General features: G+C 43.1%; 1 pseudogene across 1 annotated transcript; it reads left to right on the top strand.

Annotated features, from left to right (window-relative positions):
• The first annotated feature begins 22,147 nt into the window (after positions 1-22,147).
• Positions 22,148-22,885, top strand: LOC309826930 (taste receptor type 2 member 143-like; annotated as a pseudogene). Its single transcript has one exon. The product of its transcript is annotated as a taste receptor type 2 member 143-like (transcript).
• Positions 22,886-25,796: the final 2,911 nt, after the last annotated feature.

Below are 25,796 nucleotides of genomic sequence, written 5' to 3'. Positions count from 1 at the left end.
TCTTCATACCAGAAGTAGGACTGTTTTGAGATAAAGGCAGTTTGAAGTTTTCTCTGAGATGTTAGGAGCAAAGCTGGCTATTAGAAAGCTCTAATATTGTCACTTCATAGCCGTGCGAGCTTGGGCAAATCATCTAATTTTCCTGAGCCTCAGCTTCCTCATCTACAAAATGGGGGAAATGGTGAGAATGATGTTGGTCCTAAACACCTACCTCACGGTAAATGAGAGTATAAATATGACCAAGTGTGCAAACAGATATTCCTGGTACCCCACATAACTTAATGCCACTTCCTTTTCATTTTCGTGTCCTCCTACACAGTGTTATTTGCAAGACAGATTTGGGAGAATCAAAGGAAAAGTCTGCTGAAGGATGGCGGAGTCTGAGTAGCATCAGCCCCTGAATTAAAAGGGATGTTATGTGGAAGTTCAGATCTCAAGAAGAAGCAAGAGAAGAGTAAAGAAAGAGCTGGGAGAAATCGCTCTGGAGCCATTTAGACTGTGAGGCACTATGGGAATAAAACCACTCTAACACTGTCAGGTCATATTGCAATTCTCCCTGCACTTAAAAAAATCCTGTCTCTCTTTGCAATATTAACATCCTCCAAAGCATTCTGTTTGTCTTAGAGGCAAGAAGGTGGCAGAGAAGCTGTAACCCTCCATTGCATTGCAGCACGGGCCACAGAGAAGTGGAAACTTGAGTTGAAGAATGGGTAGTAGCAGACACAGAGAAGGAAGTCAGATTGTTTCTGGTGCTGATGGGAGAGACAAAGGGGGTGAAATGGGAATTCTCTTGGGGTTATGCATTACATCCAAGCACGCATTTAGGTACAAGCTTGACCACACCTTCCTCATTCCCATTCTTAACTGATCTCACTCAAAAGTAAAAATAAAACCAATTCACAACCATCCTGTTATTTCCTTTGGTTTCTGGAGCAGTGACATGAAATTGTGGAAGGGTCAGTCACATGAAGACTCAGAATTCCTTATACTGATATTTGTGTGTGTCTCATGAGAAATTGTTGTGTTTCTACCTTAACCTGTTTGCTTTTGCTGACCTGAGAAATTAATACACTGCATAAATGCTTGGGCAGGTAGGAGGGAGGAAAAGAAGGAAGAGAACAAATGAGTCTCAGTGAACTGAGGCATGTCAGAAATTTAATAAGAACAAGTTGAGACAACTGTTAAACCAGAATTCCTTGGGTGAAGAGAGATAGCTTTGTCCTCATCAAAAAACGTTTGCGGGGGCTTCCCTGGTGGCGCAGTGGTTGAGAGTCTGCCTGCTGATGCAGGGGACGCGGGTTCGTGCCCCGGTCCGGGAGGATCCCACATGCCGCGGAGCGGCTGGGCCGTGAGCCATGGCTGCTGAGCCTGTGCTTCCGGAGCCTGTACTCCGCAACGGGAGAGGCCACAACCGTGAGAGGCCCGCGTACCGCAAAAAAAAAAAAAAAAAAAAAAAAAGTTTGCGGATTAGACCGATGGAAGAGAAGCGAAAGAGGTAAAGTGGCTATGTTTCCAAGTCATTTTTAGTTTAGCTAGTATGAGAGAAGAGAAGGTCGAAATAAACCGTCAGCTTTGGTTAACCAAGATTATTTGTAAAGCTTCCAATTTTATTGCTAGTCTAGGCTGGGAGTTCTGGGGAACTAACCTCTAGAGAGGGCTGAGATGTAGCTGGTTATAACCCACACTTACAGTTTTCATTTACTGGTCCTATGGTCTGAAGGCAATAGTTATTGTTGTCTTATAAAAGAAGTATTAGATAAGTATGGGGCCTATTTAATTGAGCATAAATTTGATTCCTTTTAAATTTTGCTTTGAAGAAGTTTCTCACCATTGTGGCCCCTCCCGTTACGGAGCACAGGCTCCGGACGCGCAGGCTCAGCGGCCATGGCTCACGGGCCCAGCCGCTCCGCGGCACGTGCGATCTTCGCGGACCGGGGCACGAACCCGTGTCCCCTGTATCGGCAGGCAGACTCTCAACCACTGCGCCACCAGGGAAACCCTGAAGTTTTTAATAAAGGGATTCTAATAGGACAATCTATAACTTCTTCCAGCAAGTTCTAGTTAGGAGATTACTGTTATAAATGTATACACACAGAAACATACATGTTTGAATGGTAGATACCAACCACCTTTGTTAAAACGTTAATGTACACTTCTCCAAATACAGCCCTGGGTTTAGAAGGTACCCAGGCCACAGGTCATAAAGTGTGAGCGCCACCTGGTGAGGAAAGTGGGTAGCTGCATCTGTATCCTCAAATTCCAGGTATGCTATCAGCAGATAATTACTGTTTATAAAATTTTAGAATGTCCTGGGGATATTCATCAGCATGATGTGAAGGTGACAGTGATTTTTTAAAAATTCTAATTATTATGATAATGATAATGGGTAGGCTTTAGGCTAGAAAGTAGCTCTCTTAGCTTGTCGGTGTCATCCCAGTAATGACAGCCTCTGAGAGGAGGGAAGGTAAGACCCTGGGGGGAAAGGAAGAGACGGAGGGGCTCATAGTGGTATGATGAAGGGTTTGCCTTACCTTCTGGCTTCAGTTCTAGACACAGACAGAAAAGCAGAAACCAAATCGTCTAGGAGGTGCTGGCTGGGAAAAAAGAATGACCATTATTTGAAAGTGTCTCTTGATACAAGCTAGAGAGAGAGGCTTCACTCTGCTTAAGCCTTCTTGTTGACAAGCTGCCCATCATCTGGACAGAGCACCGACTAAGCAAAGGTGGCAGCACTGTTTCTTTTCTTTTTCTTTCTTTCTCCCACTCCTCCTTCCTTCCCTTCTTTTTTTTTTGCGGTACGCGGGCCTCTCACTGTTGCGGCCTCTCCCGTTGCGGAGCACAGACTCCGGACGCACAGGCTCAGCGGCCATGGCTCACGGGCCCAGCCGCTCCGCGGCATGTGGGATCTTCCCGGACCAGGGCACGAACCCGTGTCCCCTGCATCGGCAGGCGGACTCTCAACCACTGCGCCACCAGGGAAGCCCGAGGCATATTTTTGAATTAAAAAAAAATATATATATGTATATATTTATTTATTTATTTTTGGCTGTGTTGTGTCTTCGTTGCTGTGCGTGGGCTTTCTCTAGTTGTGGCGAGCGGGGGCTACTCTTCGTTGTGGTGCGCGGGCTGCTCACTGTGGTGGCTTCTCTTGTTGCCGAGCACGGGCTCTAGGGGTGCGGGCTTCAGTATTTGCAGCACGTGGGCTTCAGTACTTGTGGCTCGCGGCCTCTAGAGCACAGGCTCAGTAGTTGTGGTGCACGGGCTTAGTTGCTCTGCGGCATGTGGGATCTTCCCGGACCAGGGCTCAAACCCGGGTTCCCTGCATTGGCAGGCAGATTCTTAACCACTGCACCACCAGGGAAGTCCCATATTTTTGATTTTTAAAAGACATATCTCATTGTGGAAGTAGGTGTTCTGGAATGAATGTCTGCTCTTCTCCTCCCCCTCCCCCTGGGTTAAATGCTTTAGAGATAATGGTGATGAATCAATGTGATGTTGTAATTTAATAAATATATATTTGGTCTTTGTCCCTGTTTCTGACCAGCACCTAAAACTCTTGGAATTTCTTCTGATGAGAATGATAAAAAGTGTCTTTTGTTATGTTAATGAGGCAACTTGTGGAAAGCCCCTCGGTAGCCTAAGGATAGGGGGCCTGGTTGCCAGGAGAACCTATCATGTGATTAGAGGGTTGGAACTTTCAGTCCCACCCCAATCTCTTGGGAGAAGAGAGGGGCTCCATCAATCACTAATGGGCCGCAATGTAACCAATCATGACTACATAATGAAGTCTCCGTAAAACCCCAAAAGGACAGCATCTGGAGCGCTCCTGAGTTGGTGAACACATGAAGATTCTGGGAGACTGGTGCCTGGAGAGGAAGCTTCATCCTCCATCCCCCTGCCTTACCTCGTGCATCTCTTCCAGCTGGCAGTTCCTGAATTATATCCTTTTATAATAAAACAGTAATCTAATAAGTAAACTGTTTTCCTGAGTTCTGTGAGCCGCTCTAGCAGATTAATCCAACCCGAGGAGGGGGTCATGGGAGCCTCTGATCTATAGACTTGCTGTTGGTGTTGGAAGTGGGGGCAGTCTGGTGGGAATGAGCCCTTAACCTGGGGTAGATAATGTCAGAATTCTGTTGAATTGTAGGATGCTCAGCCAGTGTTGAGGAATTGTTTGGTGCTGTGGCAAAAAACATAGGAATTGGGAACAGGACCGTAGTTGGAATCAGAATCATTAATGAGGATTTTGTTTGGCTGAGTGGGGCGTGCGGGCTGGGGAAACTGAGAAACGGGATTGGCGGTGGCGACGGAGAGGCAGAGAACCAGAGAGGCCTTGGAAGAAGGTGGCTCGAGAGAGAACAAGAGAGTTGGCGGACATGCAGCAGGTGCCTTCTGTTACTGACCCTTTCGAGTCAGGACCCAACAAGGGTCCTCCTGCCTGGTGTCGCTCGAGCCCATAGAATGAGACCAAGTTTGGTTCAGAAACAAAGGAAAGCTTTATTATCTGGTCAAAAAATGGAGAGATGCAAGCTCTGCTTTAGAGCACAGTGTTCCCCACCTAGGCCGTGGGTGGGGCTGCTTTATAGGGATGTCCTCAGCGGGGAGGAGAGGGGACGGGACAGACTTCTCCCCCTTCCAGCGCAGCAGTGATGCTCACGGCTCCAGATATCAGCTCCAGGCGCAGCCTTTCTGCACACGTCCCCGGCCGCCATCTTGGATGACACCGTCACGTGCAGCCTCTCTACACACGGCCCCCGGCCGCCATCTTGGATGACACCGTCACGTGCAGCCTCTCTACACACGGCCCCCGGTCGCCATCTTGGATGACACCGTCACGTGCAGCCTCTCTGCACACGGCCCCGGTCGCCATCTTGGATGGCACCGTCACGTGCAGCCTCTCTGCACACGGCCCCGGGCGCCATCTTTGATGCAGTGTCGTTCGCCTCACTTCTGCACACGCCCGCCTGAGGCGAGGTGCCGGCGGCAGTCATTCCCCAGGGCCGGGTGCGAGGCCTCAGCACGTAGTCCCCTGTGAGCAAGTGAAACCCGACCAAGCACAAAGGAAAAAAAAAAAGGTGAGGCTTTATTTTATTACCCAGATTTTATTTTTATTGCCAGGAAATAGTAAATGAGCTTAACGTGACACTTCTGGGGCAGAACATTGGTTAAAAACGGCCCAGATACTTCAAGGGGACATTTGTGACGCTGTGCAGTGAGGTGTGATGGGGGATGTAGCCGCCGCCTCTGCCTCCCCAGAGAGGCTCTGTCCAAACGAAGTCATGCTGTGGGGCTCTGGAGTCAGACCTCGGTTTTCTTGGGAGGAGCGGGTGCCGGTGCCGAGGACACTTACCCGTGAGCAGGCCAGTCTTGTTTGCCGTGTTGCTGGGCGCCTGGTAGGAGAATGAAGCGAGTGGAAATTCCAAGCACACGATGATATGTTCTCTGTCTAATGTGTCCTGTTCCCGCTGCTGCTCTGCGGCGGAGGTTTTGCTTCTGTCTCCCAGCAGCCGAGCTGGATTGAAAATGAAGGTCACTCTTTCCCGCCCCTTTGCCCTCCAGCTCGCTCTGTCGGGCCGGGTCTTCAGCATCCTCCCCGTGGGCCGGGTCTTCTGCCCCGAGCGGGGATTTGTCCCGAGAGGCACCAAAGCTTACATTGTTCTTTACTTGTGTTTTTTTAAAAAAATTTGTTTTTATTTTTGGCTGCGTTGGGTCTTCCTTGCTGCGCGCGGGCTTTCTCTAGTTGCGGCGAACGGGGGCTACTCTTCGTTGCGGTGCGTGGGCTTCGTGGTGTGCGGGCTTCTCATTGCGGTGGCTTCTTTTGTTGCGGAGCACAGGCTCTAGGCACGCGGGCTTCAGTAGTTGCGGCTCGCGGGCTCTAGAGCGCAGGTTCAGTAGTTGTGGCGCATGGGCTTAGTTGCTCCGCGGCATGTGGGATCTTCCCGGACCAGGGCTCGAACCCGTGTCCCTTGCAGTGGCAGGCAGATTCTTAACCACTGCGCCACCAGAGAAGCCCCTTTACTTGTCTTTTATTTCCTGGTGAGGGTTTGTTTCTGTTCCCTCTTCCTTTGTCACTTTTCCAGCTTGAAATACATCCCTTGCTGTCATTTTGCAATTCTCAGAACTGGAAAGAAAACCAGTAGGAAAACAGAAAAATGGCATTAACCTAATATTGTCATAATTATTGTTCCTTTTATAGCAAAGTCTGGAGGAAGCATCTAATTGTAACTGGCCTTTGGGGACAGCAGTGAACAAGCATAGTTTTTGTACAGAAATGCCCTTGGTTCTTAGGAAGTTGAGGGTTTGACACCAAGAACCATGGACACTCACATACAATGGAAGTGACCAAATATCCTAATTTTATTGGATTGATTCTAACTTCTTTCTGCCTTTGATCCCTCATCCTTTACTGTGAGACCCTAGCCAGGTCTCTTGAGCTCTCTTGGCTTCCACTGGGGCTAATAAGATCTTACCTGAAGTCAGGGGCAGGACCACATCATCTCTGAAGGCCCCTGGGTACTAAGAGCTACAATCCTATGAATATTCTTTATTCAGAAGTCCCCCAAACAAAGTCACAATCCAGCATAATTTTAGAATTCCCACTCTCCACAGAAGCATTATGAGATAAGAAAACAGTGCTAAAGAAAGGAGATAGTATATACATCAGAATACAGTTCTCTAAAATGTGCATCTCTGCTTCGGGAAGTTGTAGTGGGGGTTTCATCTGCACTCTTTCCAGGTGGCCCCGGGACAGAGCATTGATGCTCTTTTGGAGTCTTATGTGAACCAGGACTGTGCTGGGCACTTCGCGTATATTGCCATTTAACGTTTGGAAGAAACGTGTGGTGCGCTCATTTATAGATGACGAAGCTGAAATCCAGGAAGTTAACTAGCTCAAGCTAAGTGATGGTAAAGGTGACCTTCAAACCTAGTGGGCCTGACGCCAGAACTCACACTCTAAATCACATTTAATGCTTGCCTGTGTAGACACCAGGAATCTTATGTCTGTGAAGAGTTTGTTAGTGATGGCTAGGTTCTGGGGACTTGAGGGTAAAAAATAAAGCAGTAAAGAATGTCACCTAACTGGATGCCTGGAAGGCAGGGAACTCCCATTGGGGTTTGGAGAGAGTGAAGGTGTGTGACCTCTCATAGCACTCGCGTCTTGCCATCAGGGAAGTTTTCTCAGGTGTTCTGGTCCTGACCTATCTGTCTAAGGTGTGTCTAAGGTTGAAGGTTGAAGGAAAGAGCATGTTCCTCTGAGGCAGGAACATTCCTCTGGGAACCGCAGGGCGTGGTGGTGACGTGAGGACATGGGCAGGCAGAGCAGCGACCGGATGGACAGCAACAGTGGGGAGCCTGACAGCCGTGGGAGCAGAGCCCTGCACAGCTGTGTGGGGGTGTGGAGGCCTGGGGGGCCGGGTGTGGAGATCCTCAGAGCAGGCTGGGGCACACGGAGCCTAGTGCCACTGTGATGCGTCACCTGTCCTCCAGGCTGCTGGGACTTGGGGAAATGACTGTTACCATGCATGTAGATGGATCTGTTACGTTTAGAACGTCTTCCTCCAAACTAGGCTGTCTAAATGTACTCTTCTACTGCTATAGCTGCCTTTCCAAAAGGTGAGTTCCAAGTTTTCTGTTGTATTTAATATGGACAGTAAGCCCAGTGAACTTCAGAGAGGGGGCCCTTCGTGCTGACCATAACCACGAATCATTACGACTTAGTCACATGGCACTGTGGGATCAGGTACCCACTTTCTTTCTCAGAGTACATTGAGCCCTTGATCCTATGGTGATGGCAGAAGGCCCAGGGGTTCACTGTAACCCTTCTCTGATGCTCCTGTCTCCTTCCTGTTATGGGACTGGGGTATCCTGATGCTTCACTGAGTCTTGGTCTGAAACAGAGGGAGGAAGCCCAGTTTGGCGCAGTCCCGTCTTGACGGCTGCATGAAATTGGCCCTCCTCTCCTGCGTGTAAAGCCCCAAAGCAAGGAGGCTTACGTAAGGGCCGCCTTTACGGCTGATGGTGAAAATGCAGGGCTGTTCCCTGGAGTGGCAGACCTTTGAATTGGAAAGCCCATTTCCCAGGGTGTCACGCTCAGTGGAGGGCTCCACCTGGGCTCAGTGGAGACCTGGGTCAAAGTGTTTTCTATTCCAGTCTCCTGTGCAGGATGCAGGAATCCAGACGTGGCTGACTGTTGCTGGGGGACTGCAGGTGGGGCTCAGAGAGCCTTCGGGTTGCCTGGCGCTGGTGAAGTTCCTCCCGCAGGAGAGCTGGCTCCAGGGGCAGTGGCCTCGCTATACCCAGGCTGCTCGTGCAGACGGCCTCCCTGAGGTTCAAGCCAAGAATAGGGAGTGACAACTGTGAGAACTCAAGCTTAGCTTTTTTTCCCAGCAATTCTTTTCAAAATTTTCATTTTAGCAGTTTTTAATTATGTAATGAGTACCTGCACATATTCTCTGTAGACATTTAAGCATTACAAATAAAGTGGGAGTCCACTTTGACTGCCATTCCTGATTCCATCCCCGTGGCTGAATAAAATATAAGTTTAGTTTACAGACTTTCAGATGTTTCCTCCATGTAGTTTTTCTCTGTATATACGTGTCATCATACATAGTGTGGTTTTGTGTGCATGTATTTTTGTTTAATTGGTATTAGCTGTACATATACCGTATCAATGTCTCTGAAACACCTTTCTTCACTCAACTATCTGTCTTAACGATTTTTCCATATCAATATATGCAGATTTAGCTAATTCCTCTAAGTGTTGCAGAGTTTTCCATAATATAATGTATCATATTTTATTCAAGATACTCTGTCTGGACCAATGACTCTTTGTTATAAAAACATCGGAGAATACCCCCATACTGTCCTGAAATGAAATTCATAAACAATACAAGTTACTTAAAATATGATTAAAAATCAATATAATGTTCTAATTGTAATATAAGGATATAAAGAAAAAACATTTATAATAAATTAACATGTACTTTGATATATAAATGACTTGGGCACACTGCAGCAGGTGACATCATCAAGTAGACAGATGCTTGTACCAATATAGACTCAAGTGAGTGCTACATTCCCAAATGCAGACAGATCTGGGTGTGATTTGTTGCTGAATTAAATACCCTGGATGACATTGCCATGGACTGCATGATTTTTCTGAGATGATGAACAACTCGTGGTAAAGATTCAAACTAAACAAGGTTCCAATGTGCCCCAGTTTATTTGGTGGTTCTATTCTTAGAAATCAACATATATTAAAACTGTGCAAAATTTGCTTTGTGTTTATATATAGTGGAGTTAAGTTCTTGGCTTAGATGTTTTTCACCAACAGTAATGTGGCAGGACACCAAGAGTCCTTGCTGGATGGGGAAAATTCTTCCTTGCATGAGATACATCATGGCTACCAACCAATAAATACCAGTGGTAACCCCAAAGATCATGACAATCAACACCTGCATAAATTTCCTAGGTATCTCTTGGGGGGTGGCACTGAGAACTAATGATTTAATGAGGACATTTATGCTTTTATTTTTTTCTCTAGATTTTTTGCTATTATAAACAAAGTAGCAAAGACTATCTTTATATTTGCCTTTTTACATGCATGTCAGAACAGGTCTTGGGGGCAAGATAGATCCCCAAGCGATTTCAACTGAGTTGTCCTCACAGGTTGGCTGGGGTGTGAAGTATGACCTCTCTGGAGGACGGCTCTTTCTGTTCCACTTTTTTCTCTTTCCCAGTTAGCTCCCAGACCTGGATCAGAGCTGCTTCTGGTTCACTGGGAAAATTCAGAGCCATGGTCTCCCCTCCATCTCCAGGCAGGCAGCCGTGCTCTGGGTCAGCTGCTCTTACCTGTCCTTCTAATGGAGGTGGCACATTCATGATTTCCAAGAGCTCACCCCACTCTTCCCACATATCAGGTTCAGAACAGGGCAAAATAATTAGAATTGTTATTAGACTGATTTTTGGATTAATGAGGTATCTTAATTGTGCATATTGAAAATTATGAGTAGCTTTAAGGCATTGGAGAGATGGTGAAGTTGGACATTTTCCCAGAGAGACTGATGAAAAAGAAAGAGGTAAAAAGTTCTCCCACAGTGACTGGGAAAGAGAGGAGTCAGAAACAGGGACTCTCAGGCTGTCAGAGAACTTTGAGGACATTTAGTCTGAGTCTTTGATGCCCATTCCACAAGAGAGACCCCTTTAGAAAGCGTTGGATGAAGCAGGTGCTACTGAGTGTTCTGAGAGAAAGAAACAGAATTTCAGAACTTTACAAAGAAGCTGTTACAAGATTTGAGAGTTATTCATCAGTAAGACACAAAAGGCATTTTGGTTTTTAAATGAGGAAAGGTATTGGAGCAGGAATGTTGTGGGAATAAGGTTCCCTTCAGAAAAGGAAAACAATAGACAGAAAACTTGAGTTTGCATTTTGTTTCTTTTGCTTTGTCGGTACCATCTTTTGTGGGTTGTGTCTGTTTTGCTAAATGACTAATATACAGGCCTCAGCAATGGACAAAATATTTATATATATATATTGCTTGGTGACAGTTCACAAACTTGCCAAGTTTTTATTGTTAAGTTGTACACACCGAGGTTGAAAAAGAGGAGATTTAGTCCTAGGTTACATGTTGAGAAAATGACAGAAATAAAACCAAGTCCAAGTCTTCTGAAACTTAGTTATATGCCCTTTACAACAAACTGGCTCTAAGCTAATTTAAACTTGTAGAATGTTAAGATGAGCATTTATTTTTGTAAATTGCTTTGGAATGTCATATTTTCTTAGATTCTCCCTAATGTTTGCCTGCGTGGGCATATTTATTCATTGCCACCTGGTGGTAAATAAGAAATATTATGGGGAAGAGGAGAAACAGGGAGATGACAAAACACTTGTTAGTTATTCCAAACAGCCATCTTGGTTCAGAAATTTGAGATTCAGACACTGAAAAATCGCAGGTTAGGTAGAGCTGGTTTCTTCTGGCCCCACTGGGCAATGGAAAACCCTGTCAAGCCACGTGGCTTCCTGATTTTCCATCAAGGGTAAAGGCAGAGTTGCAGGAGCTTCTTGATATTTTCCTGCAGAACAAAAACAAAGGCATAGACAGTGTATCTAATAATAAAGAGTAAAATCTGGAGCACATATGGCATCGTTAAATAAGATTAGATGAGAAAATGCTATATGCAAACGTGCTTAGCTTAATGCCAGCCACAAATTAGGTTTTCAGTGAATGATGGTTCAATTTGAGATTGTATTTCTTTCCTAGAACTTTCTACTTAATAACTTGTGATTTTAAAAATTATTTCTCGCCTCTTACTTTTTTTTTTTTTCTGCCCGCGTGGCTTGCAGGATCTTAGTTCCCAGACCAGGGATTGAACCCATGCCCTTGGCAATGAAAGCGCATCTTTTCCATCTTTTCTCAGATGTCCCAAACTTCCTAACCACTGGACTGCCAGGGGATTCCTTTTCCTCTTACTTTTATTGCCACGGTCTGATGGGCAAAAACTAACTACTCTGCCAGCCTACCTGCCTGGGAGGCCAGTGCCCATTCCCTACTGGTTCCACACTCACCCAGTGTTCCTGCCACCATTCTGCCATCCTTCCCTATGTTTACCCAGTTGGAACTACCACTGCAGCCAACTGAAATCCCTCTATTTCCTTCATTTCTGGAGATGCAGACAAAATGATGGGAGTTTTCTGTTGGGATTGTCAGGAGGAGCTGGAAAGTTGGGAATGCTTTTTTTTTTTCTTCCCGGTTTATTGAGATACAATTGATGCACAGCACTATATAAGTTTAGGGTATATAGCATAATGACTAGACATACATATGTCATGAAATGGTTATCACAGGTAGTTTAGTAAACATCCATCATTTCATATAGATACAAAATTAAAGAAATAGAAAAAAATTTTTTCCTTGTGATGAGAACTCTTAGGATTTGCTCTCAACTTTCCTATATAACATACCACAGTGTTAATTGTATTTATTGTGTTGTACTTTACATCCCTAGCACTTGTTTATCTTATAAGTGGAACTTTGTACCTTTTGACTGCTTCTGGTAACTACAAATCCTATCTCTTTTTCTATGAGTTTGTTTTTGAAGTATAATTGACTTACAACACTGTTAGTTCCTGGTACACAACATAGTGATTCAGTATTTCTATACATTTCACAATGATCACCATGATAAGTCTAGTTACCATGTGTCACCACACAAAGATAATATATAATTATTGACTATATTCCCCACACTGTACATTTCATACCTGTGACTCATTTATTTTGTAATTGGAAGTTTGTACCTCTTAATCTCCCTCACCTGTCCTCCCCGCCCTGCCCCGCTTCCCCTGGCAATCACCTGTTTGTTCTCTGTATCTATGGCTTTGTTTCTGTTTTGTTATGTTTGTTCATTTGTTTTTAGATTTTATATACAAGTGAAATCATACAATATTTGTCTTTCTCTGACTGAGTTATTTCACTTAGCATAATGCCCTGTAGGCCCATCCATGTTGTTGCAGACGGCAACATTCTTTTTAATGGTGGAGAAATATCCCATTATATATATCACATCTTCTTTATTCATCCTTTGATGGGTACCTTGGTTGCTCCCATATCTTGGCTATGCTCTTTTTTAACTCCTTCTCTTGTCCACTGAGTTTAAGAGGAAATCTGTGAACTTCCGGATTCTTAACCATTGGACCACCAGGGAAGTCCCTCAAGCTCTTTATCAGTGGTTTAAATCTTTCTCAACAATTTTGGTCTCATCAGGTATTCAAAGATTTTATTTGTCTGAGAAAGTCTCTCCTGGAGCCTCTTGTCCTGCTTCTAAATGGACGTGTCCCCATGCTTGGTGTACCTCCCTTCATTTAGAGATCTGCCTTTTCAGTCATCCTAGTGACTTGTTTGCGTCTCTCTTGGATCTTGTATTGTCTGTACCCTATGTCTTCCTTTATCATGGTGTACTCGCTAGCTTTGGAGGAGTAGTTCCCAGAGAAAGTGTATAGAAAGTAAAGTACATAGAAGTGTATGGAAAGTAAAGTATATAGAAAGTCTTTTATTGAGACTTGGCTTGGCTTGTCTGAATATTCTTTATTTCCACCTTGCACTTGAGTATCCAGATAGAGGACCTAGGTTAGAGATAATTGTTACATTGCCTTGTAGCTTCCAGAATTACTTTCAAGAAGACTAAAACCACTCAATTTCTAATATTTTGAATTTGGTATCCTCCCTCTTTTCCCTCTGTAGAAGCTTGTAGGATGGTCTCTTTATGCTCAGTATTCTGAAATTTTATGATGATGTGCCAGATACTTGGTAGATCCTTTTAATATGAAAATCCATATCCTTTAGTTCTGGGAATTTTTCTTCATTTATTTTGTTGATGCTTTTCTGCCCTCTGTTTATTATATCTCTCTTTTTAGAATTTCTGTTACTTGGGTGTTGGATATTGTGGGCTGGTGTTCTCTGTTTCTTCAGTACATTTTTTTTTTTTTTTGGCTGTATTTTCTGAGAGACTTCATAAATTTTATCTTCCAACTCTTCTACTGAGTTTTAAATTTCAGATGTGCTTTTATTTACAAAGAGCTCCCCTTTTGAAATTTTTGAGTGTTGCTTTTAAACAACATTCTCTTACTTTATATAGTTTTGTCATTTTCTCTTAATTCTCTGGGAATATTGATACTGGGGGGTGGGGGGAAGATTTCTTTATCTTCCTTTGTTTTTTCCTCCAAGTAGCTATTTTACTTCTTTGTTTTGGTTTTATCTTCCATCTTTTCTCAGATGTCCCAAACTCCTTGTTGTCTGCTCTGTTGAGTGAGGGATGGGAAGGCTGGTTGGAAACCAAGCTCATGAATGGGACTTGTTGACCATAGGCTTCACTGTAGAGTGATTGACTGGGCCAGTTGTTTGAGGACTCTCTGATATCTTCCTCTGGGAAAGTTCAAATTCTTGGAAAAAGGCTATTCTTACCTCCTGCCTGGAGGGTGAAGGCCTGGGTGCCAATGTTCTGGACTCCAAGTGAGGGGAAAGCGTTTGTCCACCTAATTTCACTGTTTTCAATATACCTTTGCCTCAGATGGATTTAATATGCACCCAGCTCAGAGATCCTGTTTAACCCTCTCCAGAGGATACACCTCCAGTCTTTTCCTGGGGTAGGCAGGAGTGGTTGCTCAGTTATGCAAAAGGGGAGAAGTGATCTGGGAATCTGAACCTTAAACTGACTTTTTGTTAATTTTTACCATTTTTTCTTTGATGGTACCTGGTACCACAAATCCTGAGTAAAAGTCAGGTTATTTTTTGATTTTTCCTTCTGCCTGCACAGAGTTCAGTCTCCTCAGCTCTGCTCTGTTTTTATCACTCTTCCATCTACATACTTTCCAGTCTCCCAAATGTTTGTGCTGTCATTGTGAATTGGTGCCTTGAAAATAATTTTTAAAAAATTCCTTTACAGTCAATTTAGAAGAGTTTTGGAAGGGAGTGAAAGAAGATGCATTGACTCAACCTGTCTTTTTCCCTCTTGATAACTTTTGATCTAGGACAGTAGTTTCAAATTTGTTTTTTCAGTGGAGTTCTGTCTTTAACTTAGATCTTATGCAGAAGCTTAGTCTAGAAAGTAGATATAAACAGAGCTGCTTTGTGTGAAGAGAAGATGAGAAGCTGTGGTTCTACTTTCTCAGTTTTCCTTTGCCCCTTCACTACTAGAAGGAGCCCCTGGAAGGCATGGCTTCTAAAGCACAGATTTAGAAGTTGTTGAACGTGATTTCTCTCTGCAGTAGATATTAGAGTGAACTTTATGGCAGTATGGAAGGAGCATTGATTTATTCTTTAAGAGATTAATTGTATTGCTTCCAATTTGTTTAAATGGTGCAAGACAGAGAAAGAACTATTCAAAAAAATTTTGATTTGAAATAAAATTGGAATCTGGACCTCCTTGCAGGCTAACCTTATCATCATAAAAATGCTATTTTTATTTGAAAAGAAACTGTATAAATTTACCTGAATATTAAAAAATGTTTAACTTGCTTATACATTTTGATAATTGAGGATGTTGGAAATTCCCAATTTAATTTTAGAGAGCTAAAATGCTGTTTTATTTTGGATTGCTATCAGATCCAATGTTTTATCCAAAATTATTTACTTAAATAGAAGAGTGAGAGGAAGTCTGTAGGGCCAAAATATTATTTAGAACTCTTTCTGTATGAGCATCATCGAAACTGTGCATGATTTAGCTTCATATTTATGTACAGTCTCTCCATTAAAAACGTTGTTATTTCCTTCCTTCTCCACCTTTCTGTGGCACAGACCATCAGTTACCTGATGAAACCATGGAAGAATGTGGAAGTATTTGCACACTGCAGGTCACTCAAAGGTCCAGTGGGGAATGGACACCAAGATTTACAAACCTTGCCGAATAAAATGTGTATTTTTACGTTTTTAAGATGACTCAGTGAGTTTTTGAACGTAATAAGAAAAAATAAAACAAGACAAAGAAGCAAACTAATGAACAGAAACCAAAACCCTCCTTTACAAGTGTAGAGCACCAAAATGAAGGGAGTACAAATAGATCTTTTTGGAATCATACACTTGGAATCTGTTATGTGTTTGACACTAGCATCATTTCATAGAAGACTCAGGCATCATCTTAAAAAAATATTGCCAATTGTGCTACAGAAAAGGATTTTGTATGTTTCATTTGCAAGTATGAGACACCTTTAGAAAGGAGAAACACGACCCAAACTCTTGTGAGAATCACCTGGTATTTTTGATTGCTTTTGTGTATTGAAAGGGTTCTTAGCAACAGCTCAAAGGGTTGCTCTGCCTGTGGCCTCTTTTGGAGGCAGATGATGAATGGGATGTTGACTAAAGCTATTCACAGCCTAAAGGTTGAGGGTTATGTTTTATTTGGAGGGAATTTTTAGGTCTTCAAGCCCAGGAGGCAGCATCTCAAGGAACCCTGAGAGAACTGCTCCAAGGAGGCAGGGGGGGAGCTAGGATATATAGGAACTTTGCAACAAAGGGCAGGTAGTCTGAAAGTCAAAAATTATTATTAATGAAAGAAAACCAGATATCCCAAGTTAAGGAATTTAGCGCTTTTCTGTGTATGGGAAGATGCAGGAGTCTGGGCTCACTGAAATCATTCCTTTGAAATGCACCTCAGCTATCTGGGGCCAGTATCCTGTGTTTTCATATCCTGAGTTTCCTCAGGGCTCACCGCAGGGAGTGGCTGCAGTCTGATGGCTGCTAGATGGCAGGTATTCTTTCCTTCCTGAGTCCCCTCAGGGATCACCAGCGCAGCCTAGTGAGCTGCAACTGCTGATGACTGTGACATCCTTTGTTTACTGTTATGGCAGGCAATATTCCATTTATCAGGGACATGGGACCTCTCTAAGACAGGTCTAGTGGAGCGCTGAGAGACGGATGAACAGGTACCTGAGGAACGGTACTCTTTCAACTTTTTTATAGAAGAGTATCAAAATGGGAGAAAACATGCACTTTGTAGAGCTGTTAACTGTAGAAAAGGAAGTCTTGGGAAAGACTGTTTCTGGGAAAGCATATGTTTTGATGACTGTGCAAGTCACGTGAAAGTTGCCTGTGAACACACAGGGAACACTTGGTTACATATGACCACAACAGGGCGTGTGTACCATGGCCTCAACTTGCTTCTTGATGACATCATGAAGCTGGCTTTTCACCGAAGGATTCTGAGAAGAGCCAAAATGTTGTGAAACCTGCAGAAACCACGCGAACTGTCTTTGAGAAGCCAGAGAAAACCGGCAAAGAACTAAATCACATCACTGAAGCTTTGTTGCAAAACCGTTGGTCAGATTGGATTATCTGCTCTTCGATAACCTTTTGAGAAAAATAAAGCAGCTCTTCAAGCAAGCGGCATAAGCTCTTTCTCCTGAGGTCTCCACTGTAAATAGTTAACCTTGGTTTTATTTATTTTAAATCTTTTGCATATAGACCTCTCACCTTTGGAATCTTGAGTGAGACTGTGTGAAGTGGGAAGCAAGGCTGCTCTCTGTGAGTGGTCATGGGGGAGGACCCTGACTCCGGGATCTTCCTTGCTTCACCACCTTTACCTCTGCTTTCTTATACCCTCCTCTCTCTTTTCATTTTTCCCCTTTTTGGTCTGTTTTCACGTTCACAGGCATTCCTGCCTTTTACAACCCACTTTAGTTGGATCTTTCTTAGTGGCTACCTGAGCCTGGGTTGGCTGATCTGAACCAGTGTCCCTTTGCATGGTGGGCAGTGGAGGCAAAATGTAACGTGTGAAATCACTTTATAAATGGCAAGGTGATGCTCTAACAGGTGGTTGTTATTATCTTAAGCATTATTATAGGAAGTGGTTCATCCCACAGACAATAGTCCCTCCCTGGGGGCTTGTTCTGAGCTTTATTCTTAGCTCCTCTTATCGTCCCACCAACTCTTGCTTCCTCTGGCTCTTATTGTGATGTCCACTCTGGATCTGATCTGCCTATTTCCATTCTCTGTCTTTCCCTTCTTCTCGTTATGACGTATCTACTCTCTCTCATTTCCTCAGAGGCTTCTTGGGAAATGATTAATTTTGGTTTTCTAAGCACATTGAAACTAAAGTGTTAATGGCTAACAGATTTGATGTTAACACATTCGGGAAACTCACTTTTTAAGTGGAGACTCCTTGAACTCCAGTATGGAGCCTGCCAGTGAAATTTTAGGCAGCCTGAGCAGCCACTAGAAGGGAAAGGGAGCCTTTTCTTAGTGTTTCCAAGACTTGTGCGTATGTATGACTTCTTCTTTTTTTTTTTTAATATATTTTACAATATATATATATTTTTAACATCTTTATTGGGGTATAATTGCTTTACAATGGTGTGTTAGTTTCTGCTTTATAACAAAGTGAATCAGTTATACATATACATATGTCCCCATATCTCTTCCCTCTTGCATCTCCCTCCCTCCCACCCTCCCTATCCCACCCCTCCAGGTGGTCACAAAGCACCGAGCCGATATCCCTGTGCCTTGCAGCTGCTTCCCACTAGCTATCTACCTTACGTTTGGTAGTGTGTATATGTCTATGACTCTCTCTCGCCCTGTCACAGCTCACCCTTCCCCCTCCCCATATCCTCAAGTCTGTTCTCCAGTAGGTCTGTGTCTTTATTCCTGTCTTACCCCTAGGTTCTTCATGACATTTTTTTTTTCTTCTTAGATTCCATATATATGTGTTAGCATACGGTATTTGTCTTTTGCTTTCTGACTTACTTCACTCTGTATGACAGACTCTAGGTCTATCCACCTCATTACAAATAGCTCAATTTCGTTTCTTTTTATGGCTGAGTAATATTCCATTGTATATATGTGCCACATCTTCTTTATCCATTCATCTGTTGATGGACACTTAGGTTGCTTCCATGTCCTGGCTATTGTAAATAGAGCTGCAGTGAACATTTTGGTACATGACTCTTTTTGAATTTTGGTTTTCTCAGGGTATATGCCCAGTAGTGGGATTGCTGGGTCATATGGTAGTTCTATTTGTAGTTTTTTAAGGAACCTCCATACTGTTCTCCATAGTGGCTGTACCAATTCACATTCCCACCAGCAGTGCAAGAGTGTTCCCTTCTCTCCACACCCTCTCCAGCATTTATTGTTTCTAGATTTTTTGATGATGGCCATTCTGACTGGTGTGAGATGATCTCTCATTGTAGTTTTGATTTGCATTTCTCTAATGATTAATGATGTTGAGCATTCTTTCATGTGTTTGTTGGCAGTCTGTATATCTTCTTTGGAGAAATGTCTATTTAGGTCTTAGGCCCATTTTTGGATTGGGTTGTTTGTTTCTTTGTTATTGAGCTGCATGAGCTGCTTGTAAATTTTGGAGATTAATCCTTTGCCAGTTGCTTTATTTGCAAATATTTTCTCCCATTCTCAGGGTTGTCTTTTGGTCTTGTTTATGGTTTCCTTTGCTGTGCAGAAGCTTTGAAGTTTCATTAGGTCCCATTTGTTTATTTTTGTTTTTATTTCCATTACTCTAGGAGGTGGATCAGAAAGGATCTTGCTGTGATTTATGTCATAGAGTGTTCTGCCTATGTTTTCCTCTAAGAGTTTGATAGTGTCTGGCCTTACATTTAGGTCTTTAATCCATTTTGAGCTTATTTTTGTGTGTGGTGTTAGGGAGTGATCTAATCTCATACTTCTACATGTATCTGTCCAGTTTTCCCAGCACCACTTATTGAAGAGGCTGTCCTTTCTCCACTGTACATTCCTGCCACCTTTATCAAAGATAAGGTGTCCATACGTGCGTGGGTTTATCTCTGGGCTTTCTATCCTGTTCCATTGATCTATCTTTCTGTTTTTGTGCCAGATTCTCTATGTATAGTATCATGTCATCTGCAAACAGTGACAGCTTTACTTCTTCTTTTCCGATTTGGATTCCTTTTATTTCCTTTTCTTCTCTGATTGCTGTGGCTAAAACTTCCAAAACTATGTTGAATAAGAGTGGTGAGAGTGGGCAACCTTGTCTTCTTCCTGATCTTAGTGGAAATGCTTTCAGTTTTTCACCATTGAGGATGATGTTGGCTGTGGGCTTGTTATATATGGCCTTTATTATGTTGAGGAAAGTTCCGTCTGTGCCTACTTTCTGCAGGGTTTTTATCATAAATGGGTGTTGAATTTTGTCAGAAGCTTTCTCTGCATCTATTGAGATGATCATATGGTTTTTCTCCTTCAATTTGTTAATATGGTGTATCACATTGATAGATTTGCGTATATTGAAGAATCCTTGCATTCCTGGAATAAACCCCACTTGATCATGGTGTATGATCCATTTAATGTGCTGTTGGATTCTGTTTGCTAGTATTTTGTTGAGGATTTTTGCATCTATGTTCATCAGTGATATTGGCCTGTAGTTTTCTTTCTTTGTGACATCTTTGTCTGGTTTTGGTATCAAGGTCATGGTGGCCTCGTAGAAGGAGTTTGGGAGTGTTCCTCCCTCTGCTATATTTTGGAAGAGTTTGAGAAGGACAGGTGTTAGCTCTTCTCTAAATGTTTGATAGAATTCACCTGTGAAGCCATCTGGTCCTGGCTTTTGTTTGTTGGAAGATTTGTAATCACAGTTTCAATTTCAGTGCTTGTGATTGGTCTGTTCATATTTTCTGTTTCTTCCTGATTCAGTCTTGGCAGGTTGTGCATTTCTGAGAATTTGTCCATTTCTTCCAGGTTGTCCATTTTATTGGCATATAGTTACTTGTAATAATCTCTCATGATCTTTTTTATTTCTGCAGTGTCAGTTGTTACTTCTCCTTTTTCATTTCTAATTCTATTGATTTGAGTCTTCTCCCTGTTTTTCTTGATGAGTCTGGCTAGTGGTTTATCTATTTTGTTTATCTTCTCAAAGAACCAGCTTTTAGTTTTATTGATCTTTGCTCTTGTTTCCTTCATTTCTTTTTCATTTATTTCTGATCTGATTTTTATGATTTCTTTCCTTCTGCTAGCTTTGGGGTTTTTTTGTTCTTCTTTCTCTAATTGCTTGAGGTGCAAGGTTAGGTTGTTTATTCGAGATGTTTCTTGTTTCTTAAGGTGGGCTTGTATTGCTATAAACTTCCCCCTTAGAACTGCTTTTGCTGCATCCCATAGGTTTTGGGTCGTTGTGTCTCCATTGTCATTTGTTTCTAGGTAGTTTTTGATTTCCTCTTTGATTTCTTCAGTGATCACTTCATTATTAAATAGTGTATTGTTTAGCCTCCATGTGTTTGTATTTTTTACAGATCTTTTCCTGTAATTGATATCTAGTCTCATGGCGTTGTGGTTGGAAAAGATACTTGATACAATTTCAATTTTCTTAAATTTACCAAGGCTTGATTTGTGACCCAAGATATGATCTATCCTGGAGAATGTTCCATGAGCACTTGAGAAAAATGTGTATTCTGTTGTTTTCGGATGGAGTGTCCTATAAATATCAATTAAGTCCATCTTGTTTAATGTATCATTTAAAGCTTGTGTTTCCTTATTTATTTTCATTTTGGATGATCTGTCCATGGGTGAAAGTGGGGTGTTAAAGTCCCCTACTATGAATGTGTTACTGTCGATTTCCCCTTTTATGGCTGTTAGTATTTGCCTTATGTATTGAGGTGCTCCTATGTTGGGTGCATAAATATTTACAATTGTTATATCTTCTTCTTGGATCGATCCCTTGATCATTATGTAGTGTCCTTCTTTGTCTCTTCTAATAGTCCTTATTTTAAAGTCTATTTTGTCTGATGTGAGAATTGCTACTCCAGCTTTCTTTTGATTTCCATTTGCATGGGATATCTTTTTCCATTCCCTTACTTTCAGTCTGTGTGTGTCTCTAGGTCTGAAGTGGGTCTCTTGTAGACAGCATATATAAGGGTCTTATTTTTGTATCCATTCAGCCAGTCTGTGTCTTTTGGTGGGAGCATTTAGTCCATTTACATTTAAGGTAATTATCAATATGTATGTTCCTATTCCCATTTTCTAAATTGTTTTGGGTTCGTTATTGTAGGTCTTTTCCTTCTCTTGTGTTTCTTGTCTAGAGAAGTTCCTTTAGCATTTGTTGTAAAGCTGGTTTGGTGGTGCTGAACTCTCTCAGCTTTTGCTTGTCTGTAAAGGTTTTAATTTCTCTGTATGACTTCTTATTCCACCCATGTATAATACATGCAGGATATGGAATAAAATATTAACTTGGGACATGAAGGGTCAGGGAAGGTTTGTGGTCATGGGAGGCAAACAGGGATAAGGACTTTTTCTAACTTTTAAGGAAAAGTTAGAAAAGAGTATAGTGAGAAATGTAGTGCAAAATATGGGTATTTTCAATCACCCTTGGAGCCTCTATTCTGTTACCATTTTCCTACATCTGGCCCTAATGAAGAACAGGCAAATACAGGTTTGGCAAAACAGAGACAGGGTGTCACTGAGCTGGGAGGGATTTGCATGCCCCGGGAAATCATGGGGATCCTCTTTTCAAATTCTGGAGGACCGGCAGGGGTGGGGGTGGGGGTGGGGAGGTGGTGGTGTTTGCTGGTTGCTACGCTTTTTCCTGAATCCAAGGAGAGCCTCTGAATCTATAGTCTCAACAGAGTGTGGCTTGTCCAGAGAGGCTGTGGATGTGCCCCAGCACCCCGGAGGAGAAGCCGAGTCTGAGCAGAGCCTCCCTGGAGAAGATGCCCTCCTCACCCATGTTGATCTTCATGGTCATCTTTTTCCTGGAGTTGCTGGCTGCCATGCTGCAGAATGGCTTCATAGTTACTGTGCTGATCAGGGAGTGGGTACAATGCCAGACACTGCTTGCAGGCGACATGATTGCGGCGGCCCCCCTGGCCGCCTCCCGGTTCTGACTGCATGGGATGGCCCTCCTGAACAACCTCGTGGCCTTCTTTGGTTTTGGTTTCAGAATTCACTATTTCAGCATCCCCTAGGACTTCATCAACTCTCTCACTTTCTGGCTTACTGCTTGGCTTGCTACATTCTACTGTGTGAAGATCTCATTCTTCTCTCACCCCATCTCCTTTGGGCTGAAGTGGAGGATTTCTCGGTCAGTGCCCAGGCTGCTGCTGGGCTCCCTGATCTTATCTGCTCTGGTAGCCATCCCGTTAGACACTGGGAACACAATTCGTGTGCGGATGGTTGCTGCCCAGAGTTCCCATGGAAACAGCACCCTGGCTGGTAGAACACAGACTGTCTCTTTGTACTTTTTTCTACCTCATGTAATTATTATGTGGTCAATTCCATTTCTCCTGTCCCTGGTGTCCACCCTCTCGTGTTCTCGCTGCGCCGGCATTTGGGGCAGATGAGGGACCATAGACCTGGCCCCGAGTGATCCCAGCACCCGGGCTCACACCGTGGCCCTGAAGTCACTTGCCTTCTTCCTCACCTTCTACCATCATGTTACCTGTGCCTGATTATCGTTGTTATAAACATCCCAACCCTCTGGAATCACTGGCGCTGGGCCTGGGAAGTGGTGACCTGTGCAGGCATCTGTCGGCACTCCAGCATCTCGGTGCACAGCAGCCCCAGGCTGAGAAAGGCCCTGATGACGAGGCCTTGGAGAGCCCTGGGCAAGGAGCAGTTTGTCTCATCAGAGTCAGTAACTGCTGTCACTGAACAAGCCCATGGGTGGCAAGAATGCACAAGGTTTGGGTGTTGTCCTCTCTGTTCATTTCCTTCTTTCTTCCCCACTCTTTCTACACCCCATTAATTCTTTTTCCACTCCTCTCTGTTTCTACCCTCCCTTCCAGTGGTCCTGGTCCCTTATCTGGGTCCCAAACCACCTTGGACTAGAATGGTGGCCTCATTTCCTCACAGGCCTCCTTCACTCTCTACACAGCAGCCCTAATAATATATTCTCCAAGCGTCATTTTGGTCTGTATTCCCTTTACAGAGACCTGTAATGGTTGTCAGTTGTTCTGTGGTCAACCTAAAGTTTTTTTTGAATGGTGACATAGGTTGTCTCATACCATCCCACACACATCAATTGCCCTCCTCAATCTTGCTGTGCTCTCAGAGCTCAGTCTCTACTTCAGCCCAGGAAAGCTTCTTTCTGTCTCCCCACATGCTCTTCCCTGCAGCCTGTGGTCTTTTGGCCCATCTGGAACTTCCTTCTTTCCTTTCTCTGCTGTTTTTTGCCATTCCCTTCTTTTGTGCCCTGCTTAAGACCAGTTCCACCCATGGAGCTTTTTCTTTTGAACAATTGATGTCTGAGGGCATGTATGAGTTTTGTGCCACTATAGGACCTGCCCATGGTTTTGTGTGTTCGATATATGTTGAATTAAAAGGAATTTTATGATGTGGAAATGCTTTGGCCAACAGAAGATAGAAAAGGAAAACAAAGGAAATTTGCTATAGTTTTACATTTTGAGAATCTTACTCTTCCTGTCCACTCATCCAGGAGGTGGACCCTGGATGCCGATGTCTAGGATGGTAGTCTCTAAATTAGGGTGTTTGCATCCCGGAGTGTGTGCAAAATGATCCATTGGATATAGAAAGAAAAGCGTGACAATTTCCATTTATTTTTATCTCATCCTTTTAATCCCTATTTCTGATATGTGTTTTATGATGTACATAATGTATTAGTAGAGTATTACAAGCATATAATTAAAATAAATAAACATGCATATAGTGGAATTCATGTTCATAATTTTTTTTTAACTGATGGAGTTTACTATAAAAAAATGTGGAGACCAAGAGACCAGAAGAGATTGGGAAAAACACCATACATGGTTAACAGATTTATATGTCTGAGCTAATCAAGATAGGAGTAATAAACAACAGAACAGAATAGAGTTTACAAAGGATTTTCAAGTAAATAACTGCATTTATGATAAGTTGTCCAACAGTCTTGGGAGCTGAGACCCCAAAACATTCTGTTGTAATGCTAGCTGGAGGCTGAGCTACGGCAAGAAGAGCAAGAAAGAGGAACAGAGATGAGGTAACGGGGTGAGGAGTTTTCACTTGGAAGAAGAAGATTAGGGCTTTAAAAGAGGAGATTCCCAAATTGTAGGAGAGGAGCACAAGGGATTTCCCAAAGAGTAGAGAGAGGGTGAAGCTGGATAGAGGAAACTGGAAAGCTGGGAGTATCATAAAGAAATTTTTTCTTTTTTCCTTTTTTTTTTTTTGGCAGCAATATGAGTGAGCTGGGAGGGCAATAATAAATTGCGGGGACTGAATTTTGGGGCTTAAGCCACAAGAGGGATGGGTGGAGGCAGCAAAGGCAGGAGCATCAGGGATGTCACCTGGAAGACTGGCTTTCCCTTGGACAGAGCTCCAGAACTTTACTGAATGTCTTGGGTGGGAGGGGAATGGTGGTGCGACTCTCATGTTCTGCAACATTTTCACAGCCTTTTGATTTATGCCAGGACTAGTGGGCTTATCTCAGGAGTTTTTAATTGGTTGATGTTCTCAACCTTCCTTTCCTAGGCTCTAGCTCATAAGAGCCCATAAGCATTTGGTGGCCCCATCTTGACCAAAGACACAGCCTAATATCTCATCCTGACTTTCAAAGCCTTCTGGGCTCTCTCCCCAGCCTGCCTTTTCAGCCTGATATGCCACCATTCCCTTATGGAAATCCCCTGCTGCAGTCAAACTTATCTATTTCCTGGACATGATCAAACTTCCATCTCCTTTACTGGTGTCATCTCTGTCCTTTCAACATACAAGACAGCACCTGTGCTGTCCCACAACGAAGGGGCTGCTGATGTTACTGAATTCTTCTCCGAATTCTTGGTATGGAAATAGGATGACACATACATTTAGAACCACAGCCTGGGAGTGCTCCTTTTTTGTTCTCTGAGAGATAGAACTGAGCTAAGTGTTTCCCCCACAGGCAATGTACTCAGGATTCCTACCTTTACCACCCTCATGATCATACATACAAAGACTACCTGTGAAAATTTCAAAATTCTCAGACTTGGCTTCCACCAAATAAAGTCTGAGAAACAAAATGTAACAAACAAAAAGCACAAACAACAAAAGAATCACCATAAAGCATATTCCATATTAAAATACAAATGATTGCTCACACTTCTGGATTAACTTAATCTGCACATAGTGTACGTCCAGTAAATGTTTGTGGTTTATGATTAGTGCATGAAAGCACTTTGAGGGCAGATACCTAGTTCATTGTTACAGCCCCAGCGCCTTTCACAGCGTCATTATGATATACAGGAGATGCTTATTAATTGTTGTTGGTCAAATTGAGGGTTAACAGCATATTTTTCCCATTATATGAGCCATCAAATATGTAGGAAGTAGAAGGGAAAAGATGTAAATTTTCCATATTGAGAACTTTGTGGCTGGCCAGACGCCAGAGCTACG

This window comes from Grampus griseus (genome assembly GCF_964374135.1).
Source record: "Grampus griseus genome assembly, chromosome: 9".
In the NCBI taxonomy this organism is placed as follows: Eukaryota; Metazoa; Chordata; class Mammalia; order Artiodactyla; family Delphinidae; genus Grampus; species Grampus griseus.
The sequence above is the reverse complement of the archived record's forward strand: the minus strand, read 5'-3'. Positions and strand labels throughout refer to the sequence as shown.